Below are 17,789 nucleotides of genomic sequence, written 5' to 3' on the forward strand. Positions count from 1 at the left end.
GTGAATCACATAATTTCTCCGTGCCCACTCAGGGGACCAGTTGGCACCCCACAGATCTCTCGACCCCCTTCACTGGCACTCTCCCCCATCCCAGGCCCTTCCCCTAGCCTTTTACACCAGTGGTCAGCCCAAAAGCATAAAAAGCATAATTTCACTGGTGATCATCAAACCCAACACCTGATCTCCCTTTTGATCTAGTAGACAGTCCTGCCATGTCACTAAACCACCCACAGGGCCCACAGAGCTGGGCTGCTGGATTGATACAAATCATACAATTGACAACATGAACAGATAGCATGTGATTAGCCATGATTCAATGTGACACGTATGTTAATGTGGGAAAAAACGCATTAAACTGAAGATGACATGCAATGTTAACTAACGTGAAATCAGGTTTAAGGCCACCGAGGCGGCAGGTATGGCACCAGAATCAGATCAGGTAAAAAATAATAATAATAATAATTCAGCCCCTTTACTCAGTACTTTGTTGAAGCATCTTTGGCAATGATTACAGCCTTGAGTTGTTGGGTATAGCGCTAAGGTTGGCACACCTTAATTTGGGGAGTTTCTCCCATTCTTCTCTGCAGATCCTCTCAAGCTCTTTCGGGTTGTATGGGGAGCGCGGCTGCACAGCTAATTTTGGGTCTCTCCGGAGATGTTCGATTGGGTTCAATTCCGGGCTCTGGCTGGGCCACTCAAGGACATTCAGAGAGTTGTCCTGAAGCCACTCATGTGTTGTCGTCGCTGTGTGCTTAGGGTTGTTGTCCTGTTGGAAGGTGAACCTTTGCCCCAGTCTGAGGTCCTGAGTGCTCTGAAGCAGGTTTTCAACAGCGCAAACTGGCTCTAACCAGAATAGAAAGAGGAGTGGGAGGCCCTGGTGCACAAATGTGAAAGAGGACAAGAACATTAGTGTCTAGTTTGAGCAACAGACGCCTCACAAGTCCTCAACTGTCAGCTTCATTTTATAGTACCTGCAAAACACCAGTCTCAACATCAACATTCAAGAGGCGACTCCAGGATGCTGGCCTTCTAGGCAGAGTTGCAAAGAAAAAGCCATATCTCAGCCAATAAAATAAAAAAATTAAGATGGGCAAAAGAACACAGACATTGGACAGAGGAACTGGCCATTTTGAGCCTGTAATCAAACCCACAAATGCTGATGCTCCAGATACTCAACTAGTCTAAAGAAGGCCAGTTTTATTGCTTCTTTAATGAGGACAACAGTTTTCAGCTGTACTAACATCATTGCGAAAGGGTTTTCTAATGATCAATTTGCCTTTTAAAATGATAACTTGGATTAGCTAACACAACGTGTCATTGGAACACAGGAGTGATGGTTGCTCATAATGTATAATAATGCCTATGTAGATATTTCATAAAAAAATCTGCCGTTTTCAGCTACAATAGTCATTTACAACATTAACAATGTCGACACTGTAATTCTGATCAATTTGATGTTATTTTATGGGACAAAAAATTGGCTTTTCTTTCAAAAACAAAAACATTTCTAAATGACCCCAAACCTTTGAACGGTAGTGTATGTAAATAAGGTGTTTCTGTTTTTTATTTTGTATACATTTTTTTTAAATCCTGAAAATCTGTTATTGCTTTTTCATTATGGGGTATTGTATGTAGATTAATGAGTAAAATCATTTATTTAATCAATTTTTGAACAAGGCTGTAATGTAACAAAATGTGGAATAATGAATGTTGATTCTAGTGGGGTTAACACCGGTGAGATTGAAATTGATAACACCTGCAAGTAATAAATGAGATGTTATTTGAATCACAGTGTAATCAACACCACATGGTGCTTTTGTTACTCAACTGTTTTGAGTTAATTTCTGTTAACTCTCTCAGAGTGAAAAATACATGATATTTCCCAGCATGATTTGTTGCAGGTTGCTTTTTAAAATAGTTAGGTTGGACTTGCAAATCGTAAATTGTTGTCATACTTATTATTATTTGTTTAAGATGGAAACATTGTTCAGACTTTGAAACGTGTAGAATGGTCTGGAATAGTCTGCTTACATTACATTTTTTAAAATATATTTGATACTTTTTAAACTATACTATTTTTTCAAAATTCTAAAGTTTCCCATTGTGACAACATGACTTCCATCATTCACTGTAAGCAATGTAACTTTTGTCACAAATCTGCTATTTTTACACTTTCCCAACAAGTTAGACAAAAAGTTAGAGGGTATGGCATCTTGGTCTACTTCTCTGCTATTGAAATCTGGAAAAACCTTTGGGTAGATTTATCCCATGTAGAACCCTTTTTCGTTAGAGGGTATGGCATCTTGGTCTACTAGAACATAAATATCTACAACCAATCAAGAGGTATAGCTGTTTAATCATCTAATTACCTTAATATGTTTACTGTTACCCGATTAAATCAATCATGTAACAATTAACTCATTAGTATCTTTGGCACCATGAGAATGGTTCTTTAAAGAATTACCGTCTTAATTAAACTCTAAAACGTCTTTACCTATCACATCTATAAACAGTCAATTTATTAATCATAACCTCGTATCATATCATCATTCTGAACAGTCGTAATCTCCTTGCATCTGCAAAAAAACAGAGCCTTACTTATGATTCAGTACTACACAAATTGGTTTAATTATGTATTTGCTAGCTAATTAAATGGTAACACAAAATAAACACTTAAAAACAGGTCCCTAGCGGAATGTCACAACATGGCTGCTTGTTACAAAAGACATGGAGAGGGGGGCAGAGGGGGACAAAAACACTTAACATTGGTACATTTAGAAACTACTCTCACTGACAGTAATCATATGCTTTGCATACGAACCGCCACCCTCTTTGAGTAAGAAATCATGAATGTATTTACAGTATGTGAACTGCGAGGTTCGCCGGATCTCTCTCGGTGGACAGGGCCGCCTTGGAAAGGGGGGTTGGGCCTTTTTGCGGCACGCTTGTAAGGCTCTGATGGTCTCAATTGGATCCAGCAAGTCTTCTACTGTTGTTCTCCTCTGTAGTTGTCTGGTATCCAGTGACTTTTAGTGTACAGTGCCTTGCGAAAGTATTCAGCCCCCTTGAACTTTGCGACCTTTTGCCACATTTCAGGCTTCAAACATAAAGATATAAAACTGTATTTTTTTGTGAAGAATCAACAACAAGTGGGACACAATCATGAAGTGGAACGACATTTATTGGATATTTAAAAAAAAATGTAACAAATCAAAAACTGAAAAATTGGGCGTGCAAAATTATTCAGCCCCTTTACTTTCAGTGCAGCAAACTCTCTCCAGAAGTTCAGTGAGGATCTCTGAATGATCCAATGTTGACCTAAATGACTAATGATGATAAATACAATCCACCTGTGTGTAATCAAGTCTCCGTATAAATGCACCTGCACTGTGATACTCTCAGAGGTCCGTTAAAAGCGCAGAGAGCATCATGAAGAACAAGGAACACACCAGGCAGGTCCGAGATACTGTTGTGAAGAAGTTTAGAGCCGGATTTGGATACAAAAAGATTTCCCAAGCTTTAAACATCCCAAGGAGCACTGTGCAAGCGATAATATTGAAATTGAAGGAGTATCAGACCACTGCAAATCTACCAAGACCTGGCTGTCCCTCTAAACTTTCAGCTCATACAAGGAGAAGACTGATCAGAGATGCAGCCAAGAGGCCCATGATCACTCTGGATGAACTGCAGAGATCTACAGCTGAGGTGGGAGACTCTGTCCATAGGACAACAATCAGTCGTATATTGCACAAATCTGGCCTTTATGGAAGAGTGGCAAGAAGAAAGCCATTTCTTAAAGATATCCATAAAAAGTGTCATTTAAAGTTTGCCACAAGCCACCTGGGAGACACACCAAACATGTGGAAGAAGGTGCTCTGGTCAGATGAAACCAAAATTGAACTTTTTGGCAACAATGCAAAACGTTATGTTTGGCGTAAAAGCAACACAGCTCATCACCCTGAACACCACATCCCCACTGTCAAACATGGTGGTGGCAGCATCATGGTTTGGGCCTGCTTTTCTTCAGCAGGGACAGGGAAGATGGTTAAAATTGATGGGAAGATGGATGGAGCCAAATACAGGACCATTCTGGAAGAAAACCTGATGGAGTCTGCAAAAGACCTGAGACTGGGATGGAGATTTGTCTTCCAACAAGACAATGATCCAAAACATAAAGCAAAATCTACAATGGAATGGTTCAAAAATAAACATATCCAGGTGTTAGAATGGCCAAGTCAAAGTCCAGACCTGAATCCAATCGAGAATCTGTGGAAAGAACTGAAAACTGCTGTTCACAAATGCTCTCCATCCAACCTCACTGAGCTCGAGCTGTTTTGCAAGGATAAATGGGAAAAAAATTCAGTCTCTCGATGTGCAAAACTGATAGAGACATACCCCAAGCGACTTACAGCTGTAATCGCAGCAAAAGGTGGCGCTACAAAGTATTAACTTAAAGGGGCTGAATAATTTTGCACGCCCAATTTCTCAGTTTTTGATTTGTTAAATTTTTTTGAAATATCCAATAAATGTCGTTCCACTTCATGATTGGGTCCCACTTGTTGTTGATTCTTCACAAAAAAATACAGTTTTATATCTTTATGTTTGAAGCCTGAAATGTGGCAAAAGGTCGCAAAGTTCAAGGGGGCCGAATACTTTCGCAAGGCACTGTATTTTCCTTCCATTAGCTCTTGAAGATGCGTCTTTGAAGAAAGCTGGCTAGCCAGCTGTGTCAATGGTTCCCAGTGGGGTGATAGAGTAGAGTAGAGTAGAGTAAAACGATGGTTTGAGCTGAGTAGTAGAATGGTCCCACTTAAATTAACTTTCGAAGATACTTTACTTAGGACAGCTAATCAGCCGTACCAGTGATTGCCCGGGAGGTGAGTTTATCGTCTCTACCTCGTGCTGAGATTCAAAGTTCAGACCACTTTAAACGTACAGCTGCAGCTTTACGTCTCTGGTCTAGCATGTTAATTTCTTAACCCATCATTTTATAGAGTTTGTTCGAAAGGGGCGGTTCCGTCCCTGTTAGTGACTTCTCTGTCACTAACAAACACCACAGTAATGCGTTATAACTCTACAATTAACTGAACTGACAAGGCACTATGTGAAATATTTGAGTATGGCTTTACACTAAGCAGGGATGGGCAAAAATCAGAAAATACAATTACAAAATAGCATAAAGATCAATGGATTGAAATAAACTACAAAATACTTTTGAAATGTATTTTATTAAAATACATGTATTTTGATATACAAAAATACATTTGGAGGTAGCAGACCCAAATTGCAACAACCTTTTCAGTAACGGTTACAGAAATGTTACTTGCTATGACTGTGATATCTTGTTGTTTATCTACCTTATTTGAATACACTTACTAAGTTAGTCTGCATAAGAGTGTCTGCTAAATTACCTAAATGTAAATATACATGTGAAAATGAACATACCAAATTGAACTGCAAAGCACACTGGGTATTATTATTGGTAGGGGTCATGTCTAAATGATATACAGCTTAACCTAATTCTCCTTAACCTAATTCTCCTAAACATGCTACGAAAAGTCAATTTTGACAAAGCTGAATTGCTTCTAGACAAAACCTTGTTTCGGGGCTGAGCTCATTAGAATAATACTCAACATGTTTTTATGCACGCATTTATATTTAGTTAATTTAGCAGACACTCTTATCACACCAGGGTGACGTCAGATTTCTGGGTGAAAAAGGGCCACCAAAGAGTGAACTGCTAGAACAATTTTTATGGAAAGGTATTTAGCATTTTGAAAATACAAATTACATTTCCTGAATGTATCTTGTTCCAAAATACATTGGACTATAGTTCAGCACAGTGTAATACAAATGACAAAATACTCAGAAGTAATTTAAATACATATTTCAAATACATGTAACAAAAATACTGCCCATCTCTGACACGAAGCAGTGTGCTAACTGTTCCAGTGTGTATATCTGTCTACTGACTCCACACTTTCAGTATTGATTTAACACACTGTGTTAATTCTTTTTTATTTAACACTGGAGAATTTGCTGTGTGAGTGTTGCAGGCAAGCTGTGGTATTTCAAGCCGAGAGACAGCAAGAGTGTTCTTCTCCTCTCATCCGAAAATAGTGTAGAAGTTTAATCAGTGTTAAACATATTTTTCTCTACACAAGTGTCAACTAGTACCAGTTCATGAATGTATTTCCATTATCACGGGTGTTTTTTTGTGCAAGGCTCCTTTGATGTTGGCAGCCTGAAAGCCTAGTCTAATCTATGCCCTTGATTTCAGTAAGGCATGTTTTAGGGTCAGGAATAGCCATGAAAAAGGGATATAAAATACTGTGTGAATCCTTTGATGCCCTGTCTGAGTTAAGCATTTGGATGCAGCCGGGCCAGCCCCAAATAAAAAAGACTAGGCTAGTTCTGATCTTTTATTTTTCTCTGTTATCTTCTCCCCTTCTCTTCTATGCACTAGAACACTTCAAATGACGGCAGGCATGATATCTGACATCAAACCTGATCAATGAGAGTCGTAGATGTAACGTAACATAGCATGTGTGGACCAGAATAAAGAGTTTTACATGCTATCTCTTCTCTGCACAGCAGCCCAGTAAACCACAGCAGCCCTTGGGCATCTCCAATAAACACTCACAATCATTCAAGCCTCTGTTAAATCTCACACTGTTCTGAGGGCAATTCCACAGAAACTGAATTATGCTTGAATCTGTTTTTTCACTTACAAATGTATGCCAAACAAAAAAACATAGATTTCAAACAAACCATAATACTCTATGCGCGAGGACTACTTTTAACAATTCATACTGAAACATTTACAAAAACAAATTTAGTGGAAGAACTGGGCAGATGAACACTTTGGTAACGGAATAACTGTAAAACCTCCTCCAGTTTTTTACGTGACCACGTTTTCCAAAAACTCGGTTAAATATCTGCTCTGAATTAAGATTCAAATATGTCTGCAGAAATAATGGGGTGTCAGCTATGACATGGCACCTTGAGTTTGGAAAATAATCTATTTTGGTTATTGAACTACAGTAAGTGAAGTGTACTCTACTGTGCTTTACTCACTGTACTGTACTGTATTGTACTGTACTGTGTAAAACTGTATTTTATTCTACCGTATTGTATTGTTCTGTACCATACTATACTGTGCTCCACTCACTGTAGAGTACGGCACTGTGCTGTATTGTAATATACTGTGTTCTACTCACTATACTGTACGATCCAAAATTGTGAAACATACATTACCAGTCAAAAGTTTGGACACACCTACTCATTCAAGGATTTTTCTTTATTTTTACTATTTTCTACACTGTAGAATAATAATGAAGACATCACAACTATGAAATAACACATATGGAATCATGTAAGTGAAAAAGTGTTAAACACATCAAAATATATTTTATATTTGAGAGTCTTAAAAGTAGCCGCCCTTTGCCTTGATGACAGCTTTGTAAACTCTTGGTATTCTCTCAAACAGCCTCATGAGGAATGCTTTTCCAACAGTCATGAAGGAGTTCCCACATATGCTGAGCATTTGTTTACTGATTTTCCTTCAGTCTGCGGTCCAACTCATTCCAAACCATCACATTTGGATTACAGTTGGGGGATTGTGGAGGCCAGGTCATCTGATGCAGAACCCCATCACTATCCTTGGTCAAATAGCCCTAACCAAGCCTGGAAGTGTGTTTTTGGATTGTCCTGTTGAAAAACAAATGATAGTCCCACTAAGTGCAAACCAAATGGGATAGAGTATCGTTGCAGAATGCTGTAGTAGCTATGCTGGTTGTGTGCCTTGAATTCTAAATAAATCACAGACAGTGTCACCAGCAAAGCACACCCACATCATCACACCTCCTCCTCCATGCTTCACGGTGGGAAACACAAATGCAGATATCCGTTCACCTACTATGCATCTCACAAAGACACAGCGGTTGGAACCAAAAAACTCACATTTGGACTCATCAGACCAAAGGACAGATTTCCACTGGTCTAATGTCCGTTGCTCGTGTTTCTTGATCCAAGCAAGTCTCTTCTTCTTATTGGCGTCCTTTATTAGTGGTTTCTTTGCAGCAATTTGACCATCACGGCCTGACTCACACAGTCACCTCTGAACAGTTGATGTTGAGATGTGTCTGTTACTTGAACTCTGTGAAGCATTTATTGTTCGGCAATCTGTGGTTCAGTTAACTCTAATGAACTTATCTTCTGCAGCAGAGGTAACTGGGTCTTCCTTTCCTGTGGTGGTCCTCATGAGAGCCTGTTTCATCATAGTGCTTGATGGTTTTTGCGACTGCACTTCAAAGAACGTAAATATTTCTTGACATTTTCCATATTGGCTGACCTTCATGTCTTAAAGTAATGATGGACTGTCATTTCTTTTTGCTTATTTGCGCTGTTCTAATAATATGGACTTGGTCTTTTACCAAATAGGGCTGTCTTCTGTATACCACCCCTACCTTGTCACAACACTACTGATGGCTCAAATGCATTAAGAAGGAAAGAAATTCCACAAATGAACTTTTAACAAGGCACACCTGTCAATTGAAATGCAATCCAGGTGACTACCTCATGAAGCTGGTTGTGAGAATGCCAAGAGTGTGCAAAGCTGTCAAGGTAAAGGGGGATACCTAGTCAGTTGTACAACTGAATGCAACTGAAATGTGTCTTCTGCATTTAACCCAACCCTACATGATTCCATATGTGTTATTTCATAGCTTTGATGTCTACACTACTATACTACAATGTAGAAAATTGTAAAAATATAGAAAAACCCTTGAGGTTTTAACGTCTTTTGACTGGTACTGTATATAAACTCAGCCAAAAAAGAAACGTCCCTTTTTCAGGACTTTGTCTTTCAAAGATAATTAATAAAAATCTGAATAACTTCACAGATCTTCATTGTAATTGGTTTAAACACTGTTTCCCATGTTTGTGCAATGAACCATAACAATTAATGAACAAGCACCTGTGGAACGGTCGATAACACGCTAACAGCTTACAGACGGTAGGCAATTAAGGTCACAGTTGTGAAAACTTAGGACACTAAAGAGGCCTTTTTTACGGACTCTGAAAAACACCAACAGAAAGTTGCCCAGGGTCCCTTCTCATCTGCGTGAACGTGCCTTACGCATGCTGCAAGGAGGCATGAGGACTGCAGATGTGGCCAATAAATTGCAATGTCCGTAATGAGAGACACCTAAGACAGCGCTACAGGGAGTCAGGGCGAACAGCTGATCGTCTTCACAGTGGCAGACCACGTATAACAACAACTGCACAGGATCAGTACATCTGAACACCACACCTGTGGGACAGGTACAGGATGGCAGCAACATCTGCCCAAGTTACACCAGGAACGCACAATCTCTTCATCAGTGCTCAGACTGTCAGCAATAGGCTGAGAGAGGATGGACTGAGGGCTTGTAGGCCTGTTGTAAGGCAGGTCCTCACCAGACATCACCGGCAACAACGTCGCCTATGGGCACAAACCCACCGTCGCTGGACCAGACAGGACTGGCAAAAAGTGCTCTTCACTGACGAGTCGCAGTTTTGTCTCACCAGGGGTGATGGTCGGATTCGCGTTTATTGTCGAATGAATGAGCGTTACACAGAGGCCTGTACTCTGGAGCGGGATCGATTTGGAGGTGGAGGGTCCGTCATGGTCTGGGGCAGTGTGTCACAGCATCATTGGACTGAGCTTATTGTCATTGCAGGCAATCTCAACACAGTGCATTACAGGGAAGACATCCTCCTCTATCATGTGGTACCCTTCCTGCAGGTTCATCCTGACATGACCCTTCAGCATGACAATGCCACCAGCCATACTGCTCTTCTGTGCATGATTTCCTGCAAGACAGGAATGTCAGGAAAGTCAGAGCCCGGATCTCAATCCCATTGAGCACATCTGGGACCTGTTCGATCGGAGGGTGAGGGCTAGGGCCATTCCCCCCAGAAATGTCCGGGAACTTGCAGGTGCCTTGGTGGAAAAGTTGGGTAACATCTCACAGCAAGAACTGGCAAATGTGGTGCAGTCCATGAGGAGAAGATGCACTGCAGGACTTAATGCAGCTGGTGGCCACACCAGATACTGACTGTTACTTCTGATTTTGATCCCCCCTTTGTTCAGGAACACATTATTCCATTTATGTTAGTCACATGTCTGTGGATCTTGTTCAGTTGTTGAATCTTATGTTGATACAAATATTTACACATTAAAGTTAAGTTTGCTGAAAATAAATGCAGTTGACATTGAGAGGACGTTCATTTTTTTTGCTGAGTTTATATATAAATAAATATATATATATATATATATATATATATATATATACTGTCTATACAGGTGTATATGTGTATGTATAATTTCAATGTATTTTTATATTAGAAAACTGTAAAGTCCACTACTCTACTGAATAGTATGAATTACGCTGTTTGAGAAGGTTTGAATTCTAAACAACCTGCGACACATGTTTGAAGAACTAGACCAACATAGCTACAGTCGTACAGTGGCTTGCGAAATTATTCACTCCCCTTGGCATTTTTCCTATTTTGTTGCCTTACAAACTGGAATTGTTTGGGTGTTTGTATCATTTGATTTACACAACATTGAAGATTCAAAATGTTTTTTATTGTGAAACATTCAAGAAATAATAGAAAAAACTAAAAACTTAAGCGTGCATAACTTTTCACCCCCAAAGTCAATACTTTGTAGAACCACCTTTTGCAATTACAGCTGCAAGTCTCTTGAGATATGTCTCGATAAGCTTGGCACATCTAGCCACTGGGATTTTTTCCATTATTCAAGGCTGCTCCAGCTCCTTCAAGTTGGATTGGTTCCCTGGTGTACAGCAATCTTTAAGTCATACCATAGATTCTCAATTGGATTGAGGTCTGGGCTTTGACTAGGCCATTTCAAGACATTTAGATGTTTCACCTTAAACCACTCGAGTATTGCTTTAGCAGTATGCTTAGGGTCATTGTCCTGCTGGAAGGTGAACCTCTGTCCCAGTCTCAAATCTCTGGAAGACTGAAACAGGTTTCCCTCAAGAATTTCCCTATATTTAGCTCCATCCATCATTCCTTCAATTCTGACCAGTTTCCCAGTCCCTGCCTATGAAAAACATCAGTGTTCTCGGGGTGGTGCGAGGTGTTTTGCATCCCTCCTTGCCTGGTCCATGAGTTTTGGTGGGCAGCCCTCTCTTGGCAGTTTTGTTGTGGTGCCATATTCTTTCCATTTTTTAATAATGGATTTAATGGCGCTCCGTGGGATGTTCAAAGTTTCAGATATTTTTTTAATAACCCAAGCCTGATCTGTACTTCTCCACAACTTTGTCCCTGACCTGTTTGGAGTGCTCCTTGGTCTTCATGATGCAGCTTGCTTGGTGGTGCCCCTTGCTTGGTGGTGCCCCTTGCTTAGTGGTGTTGTAGACTCTGGGGCCTTTCAGAACAGGTGTATGTATACTGAGATCATGTGACAGATCATGTGACACTTAGATTGCACACAGGTGGACTTTATTTAAATAATTATGTGACTTCTGAAGGTATTGGGTTGCACCAGATCTTATTTAGGGGCTTCATAGCGAAGGGGCTGAATACATATGCACGCATCAGTTTTCCGTGTTTTTCTAAATACAGTATATATATATTTTTTCTTTTCACTTCACCAATTTAGACTATTTTGTAGGTCCATTACATGAAATACAAATACAAATAAATTTCAATTACAGGTTGTAATGCAACAAATTTGGAAAAATGAATACTTTTGCAAGGCACTGTAGGTCAAAGCTGTGTGCTGGAAAACCTTGGTAGAGCGTGGGTATGGAATGCCGTTTGGGTCTTTGCATGTCAAATGAGCACCAATGCATAGGTAAGGCTGTACATTGAAATAAGTATTTCCCCATTGCAATTCTAAAGTCTTATACATCCAGTGTTATTTCAACAGATTTTTGTCAAATTAACAAATGGTCATTTGTTGATTTTTATATAACATTCCAACCTCATTTAGCATGATCTATTCAATTATGGCATAATTCTACTATTTGTGTTCATTTGCATCACTGTCAATGACATTCTTTAATTTTGAAGGCTAACTGCAAAGTCACTGAGTAGGCTGTTACCCCATTTCATTGCTTCACATTCCAACCTTGTTTAAATATCCTGTATGTGGTTCTTGGTAACTGCCAGACTGCTCATGCGGAGAGGCAGTCCTCACAATAATAACAAGATGCAATCATTTGCCGTTAGCGAGAAGAGCAAAAATCGATTTATCTTTGCATTCTATAATAATTAGAAATAGGCATCTTTCCTATTATTTAATTCATTTCTATGATCATTGCATAATACATTCCTTACCTTTTCTGACTGTGATGGTTTCATAGTCGTGAAATAGCCTATAGGCCTACAACAAGTTAGGATAGGTTACCATTCGTCTCTCATTTAATTGGAACCACTTCACAGTAAATAGATACGCTATCTAAAGTATTTTACTTTGCAATCTGATCCAAAGTGCAGTTTAACACAGCACACAGCCAATTGGCCGGTGTTGATATTTTCAAGTTTGGTTTTAGAAGTGGGGGGGGAGATATATTTGTACCAAAAAATGTATCCAGTCAGATAAACAATCCAAACAGCCTATCCGACCGCTCGGAAGCATCCACATAGTCCTAAAGCGCACCGTTGCCTTGTTTTGTATCACATTCCAATGATAAAACTGTGGGGGGAATGCAATTTCAGAATGTTGGGGGGAATGTTGGGGGGACATGTGTACAAAGGACGGAGAACAGATCTACTGCTTATTAGACTTGCTTTTAAATAGAATGATAGATCTATAACTCACATTTCTATGTGAATTTGGTCGGGTCGCCCAAAAAGTTGTATATTGCCACCCACAAATGATTTACTGTAACACTACAGGTGTTCATTTCTGACACTGGCAGGTCTAAAACGTATTTCCTACAATTCTACACATTTTGTCATGGGGTGCAAAGAACAATTTCATTTGTCCATGTCTAATGTGTATTCATGTGATATTTGAGTGACAAAAAAATGACAACATCTATGGGCAAACAAACCTGAATAAAAAAACATTAGCTTGCATGAGCTAGTTGAACTGGACAATTATGACAAGTTATAAATAGCTCTAAGGTATGCAATGACTACCATGACAAGAGGAACTAATGTCGCACTACCCAATTTGAAATTGCACCTTGTGCATTCTACTATTACAACTTTCAAGAGTAAGTTTATATCCGGAATGAGTTCCTTTAAAAAATAAAATAACTTGTGTGTGTTTTTTGGTGGGACGGGGGCATGCCCCACAGTTTGAGAACCACTGCTCTACTGTAGAGCTATGCAAACACCACAATCAAGTTCATTTGAACACTTTAAGAGTTGAATGGGTAACACCACAACAGAGTTAAATCTTTAACACTTTCAAAAGTGTTATTTTAACATCAGTTCAAGGGAACTCATATGTCCGCTGAAGATAATGTACATTTAACACTTTCCGAGTTAAATGTACACCACTGATTTTGCTGTTTGGTAGAACAGACCGTTCACCTTTTCTATTTATGTTTGAAGGCTATGTCTGAATACTGTAATGTGAAATGTATCCAGTAAACATGACTTAATTTATAAAACTAATACATAATACATGTATCATAACCATTTCAGAATCAATTCCTCACCTTTTCTGGCCATGATGAGTTCATATTCCTGAAGTAGCCATACAACAAATTACCATGTGCATCTCAAATGTAATTTGGCCTATTAGATAGGCTATTATCATCCAAAAGGGAAGGCAGTTTGTAACATACAGTCGAAATGTACAGGTGAACAGTTGATCATTTGCATTGAAGTGTGTAGGCTATCACTGTAAATAGGCCTAGTTTTCATTTTCTTTCGACAATGTTTCAAAATTTGCGGGCAGTGCAGCATATTTAGGTTCAGCAAAAAGTCAACGCAAAACATTATTGAATTCAAATGAGCTGTTTTCAGGTCCACAACCATTAACAATAGTTTTTGTATTTCAGAAATGGTCAGATACAGCAAATGCCAACACAAAAGAAAACATTCTGCCAACACATCCAGAGACATTTGATCAAGCTTGCCATTGCTATTTCCTTTAGATACTACCGTGGCTTAATTCCAATCAAATAAAGGCGTTATTGTGTACATAAATGGTGAATGATGGGCATTTTTCAGAAGTTACAGTTATAAAATACGCGTTCACGTGTGCACATTTTTACAACAGGTTCAGTCCGGAGGCGCCAGAGCCGCCCGTCAGTCTGGAGGCGCCAGAGCCGCCCGCCTGTCCGGCGCCGCCAGAGTGTCCCACCTATTCGGGGCCCGCTGTAAGGGTCGGGTCCCCAGTTCGGGGTCGGCGGCGAGGGTCGCCACTCCAGAGGCGCCACCTAAATGGGCCAAGACTAAGGTGGAGTGGGGTCTACGTCCCGCACCAGAGCCGCCACCGCGGTGAAATGCCCACCCAGACCCTCCCCTATAGGTTCAGGTTTTGCGGCCGGAGTCTGCACCTTTTGGTGGGGGGGTACTGTCACGTCCTGACCTTAGTTTATTTTTTATGTCTCTATTTTGGTTTGGTCAGGGCGTGAGTTGGGGTGGGCATTCTATGTTTTTCATTCTGTTTTGTTCTGTGTGTTGTATTTCTATGTGTTTGGCCTGGTATTGTTCCCAATTAGAAGCAGCTGACAATCGTTGTCTCTGATTGAGAACCATACTTAGGTAGCCTGTTACCACCTATGTTTGTGGGTAGTTGTTTTCTGTTTTTGTATTCTGTTCCAGAAAGAACTGTTTCAGTTTCGTTTATTCTCTTTGGTTGTTTTTCCATTCAGTGTTCAATTCATAATAAAAGATGAACATGTACCACGCTGCACCTTGGTCCTCACCTTCTTCAACCCACAACAGCCGTTACAATAATGGTTTCTTTGAGACATACGGTTCTTTCTCAGGTGTGTTTCTGTTGTGGTTTGTTAGATGACTAGAAAGAGAAAAGCATGAACAAGTAATTGAGCTGTAAAATGGGCATGAAATAGACATGAGGATGGGAAAACAACAAAAAATGTAGATACTCGTAAGATATTTGTGTAGCTTATTTCATGGTGTATTTGTGTGCATTCTTTTTTGTCAACATTTTTCACCAATTAACAAGTAATTTCCAAGCATGGTGTTGGCATAACAATTATTACTTCAACTCTCACTTTTGTCTTCATTACAGTATAAATGAAGTCAACATGCTAGACTGGGCAAACTACTATCTGATGACCTCTTCATTTAAGCAGCTAATCCATAAGCACATATTTCCAAACTTAATTGCCATCTTACCCTCTCTGCCGAGTCTATAGGTTAGGGAAATCATTATCTTCATGTGATTATGCTTAGCTAATTTCATTCTGAGGGGATGGTTGTGGTGTGTACTCAAATTAGCTTACTATAGCAAAACTGACACAGAGACTGATTATGGAAGCATGGAGAAAGAAAAACTCTAGTTGATTTATAGTAGGGGTATCAACAGCGGTAGTCTTGGAGAAAAATAGTAATTTACCACATAGCAATTTATTCTTCCCTCACGTATGTCAATCATTTTGCATGTGTGCCACTGCCTTATTCATGGTGTGTGTGCGGGTGTGCATTTGTGCCTGCGTGCATGTGTACCTTAGGCGTTACATTCCACTGTTGGAGTTTCATCAATCATACACAGTCCAATGTATATACATACATTGGACTGTGCCAATGTATGTATACTTGATGCAAATAAGGATCAAAAACAAGGCTAATGTAGCATGGATGTTGATATTTGTACCATGGTTTTTCCTAATGGTCCCTGAGGGGATAAATAAAGTCGCAATATAGCAATTTAATCTAAACATAGGAAGGCGAGAGAGAAAATATCACTATCAACAGTGTTGCACCCCATCAGCAGCCTTATCACGTTGGCCTTTTCCTTTTGCCAGGAATTACACATCATGTTACAAGCCAGCATAATGTGACTTTGCAGGCCTGATGTGGCATGTACCAGGATTTTCCTCACACCACTGCAGTGGTGTCGGCAGAAATCCGGCAGGGCCAGCAAAAAGTTAAGGTGGGCCTCTTTAAATTATCATAAAAACATAGCCTACCCTATACCCTACCATAATCGATTGCAAACAATATACCATTGAACGTGTGACTTCACGTTACAGACCAAATAGTCTTGTTGGCCTACGTATTATTATTATTGTCAATATATATCCTTTCTGTTTTCCCACCCACTCCCTACTATGAGTTCTATCTGATGGTGTATCTTTAGGCCAGTGCTTGACTGAAATAGGTGTACTCATTTTGGGTGCTGGTAGAATCTATATTTAAATGCAGGAACTCCTCCATAGTTTTGGCATAAAATTCTATCGGAGGTGCAGGAACAGGCAGAAGAAAATTTGAGGTGAGGGTGCTCAGTTCCGGTGAGCTCCTAACCCAGTCAACTACTGTACTTAGGTAAAAATGCAAATAATATCCCTTTTGGGACACTGACAAGTTGAGCATAAAGACGCACACAATAAAACATTTTGCTCAATCTGATTGGGTGGGTCTAACTCCCCAGTGGGTGGGTCTGTGCCCACTCAGGCCCATACTCATGCATTAGGGTAAAATTAGGCAATCAAAGTAAGGCCTTATGATTTAGTATACATGTCATGTCATTTCATTTCACTTCACTTCAGCAATAACATTCACTTGGGAACTCACTTGGTGAAAGCCACAGGCCTTTTAAATGCAAAAAAATATGTCTCTGTGACACTAACAAATACAGTAAACTACAAAATGCATCCTGGGAAATACACAAATGAGGCATGATATCATAAACTATTTAATTATATTTCACTCTACTGAAGAGTGAAATTGTGTGATTTTTCACCCCACAGTAGAATGAGTCAATTTTACACTAATAAGTTAACTAGTGAAATGCCTATTAGTTCACTCCAGTGTAGAGTGAATTTCACATAGCCAATGTTCATTTTCTCCCATGTATAGGGTTATAGTTATGTCTAAATGTTTACATCTTTAACACGTTTGAAAGTGTGAAATGTACTCTGTTGAGAGTGGATGCATATACACACCTCAAAAGTGTTAACATTTACACTACAGCGAGTTCGTTCAAAGGTCATAAACAGTCAAAATCATGTTTGTAATGAAATTTGATTTTTTATTTGGATGAAAAGTATGATGACCAAAGTATAAACTATGACTGCTGCTTCTATATTAAAGCTTGATCATCAAGTTACTGTTCCCCTCCCCTGTGTCAAACACTTGGATTCAGGAAGTGAAATTATTAAGGGGATAGGGTGACATCACCGTAACTCTCTCAATTTAATTGGTGTATGGTTTATATAACTTTCACTGTAGGGTGTCAGCAAAAATGATTTAAAGTTGATCATCCATGGCAAATATACTTATTTGTTTCCCCTTTCATCTGTGTCTGGTGTTAGTTACAGGATAGCTAGGTCAAGCATGGAACAAAAGTGGGGGGGAAGTGTCATTAAAAATTTTGACACAGTTGTCAAGTCAACACATCCGTCAGTGTTGCTGTGAACCACATCACAAGAGACATACCAAACGGGAGATGTATAAATCATTTTTGACATCATTAACCATGTTTTCAGCCACAGTTTTCATGCAAGTAAAGTCATACCATATAAAAGAATCAGGACAGTGTAACGGGATTCGTCCTCTTCTGACGAGGAGTATGAGAGATCGGACCAATATGCGTGGTACGTGTTCGTCATGTTTTAATG

Source organism: Oncorhynchus tshawytscha, linkage group LG16, assembly GCF_018296145.1.
Source record: "Oncorhynchus tshawytscha isolate Ot180627B linkage group LG16, Otsh_v2.0, whole genome shotgun sequence".
NCBI classification, from domain to species: domain Eukaryota; kingdom Metazoa; phylum Chordata; class Actinopteri; order Salmoniformes; family Salmonidae; genus Oncorhynchus; species Oncorhynchus tshawytscha.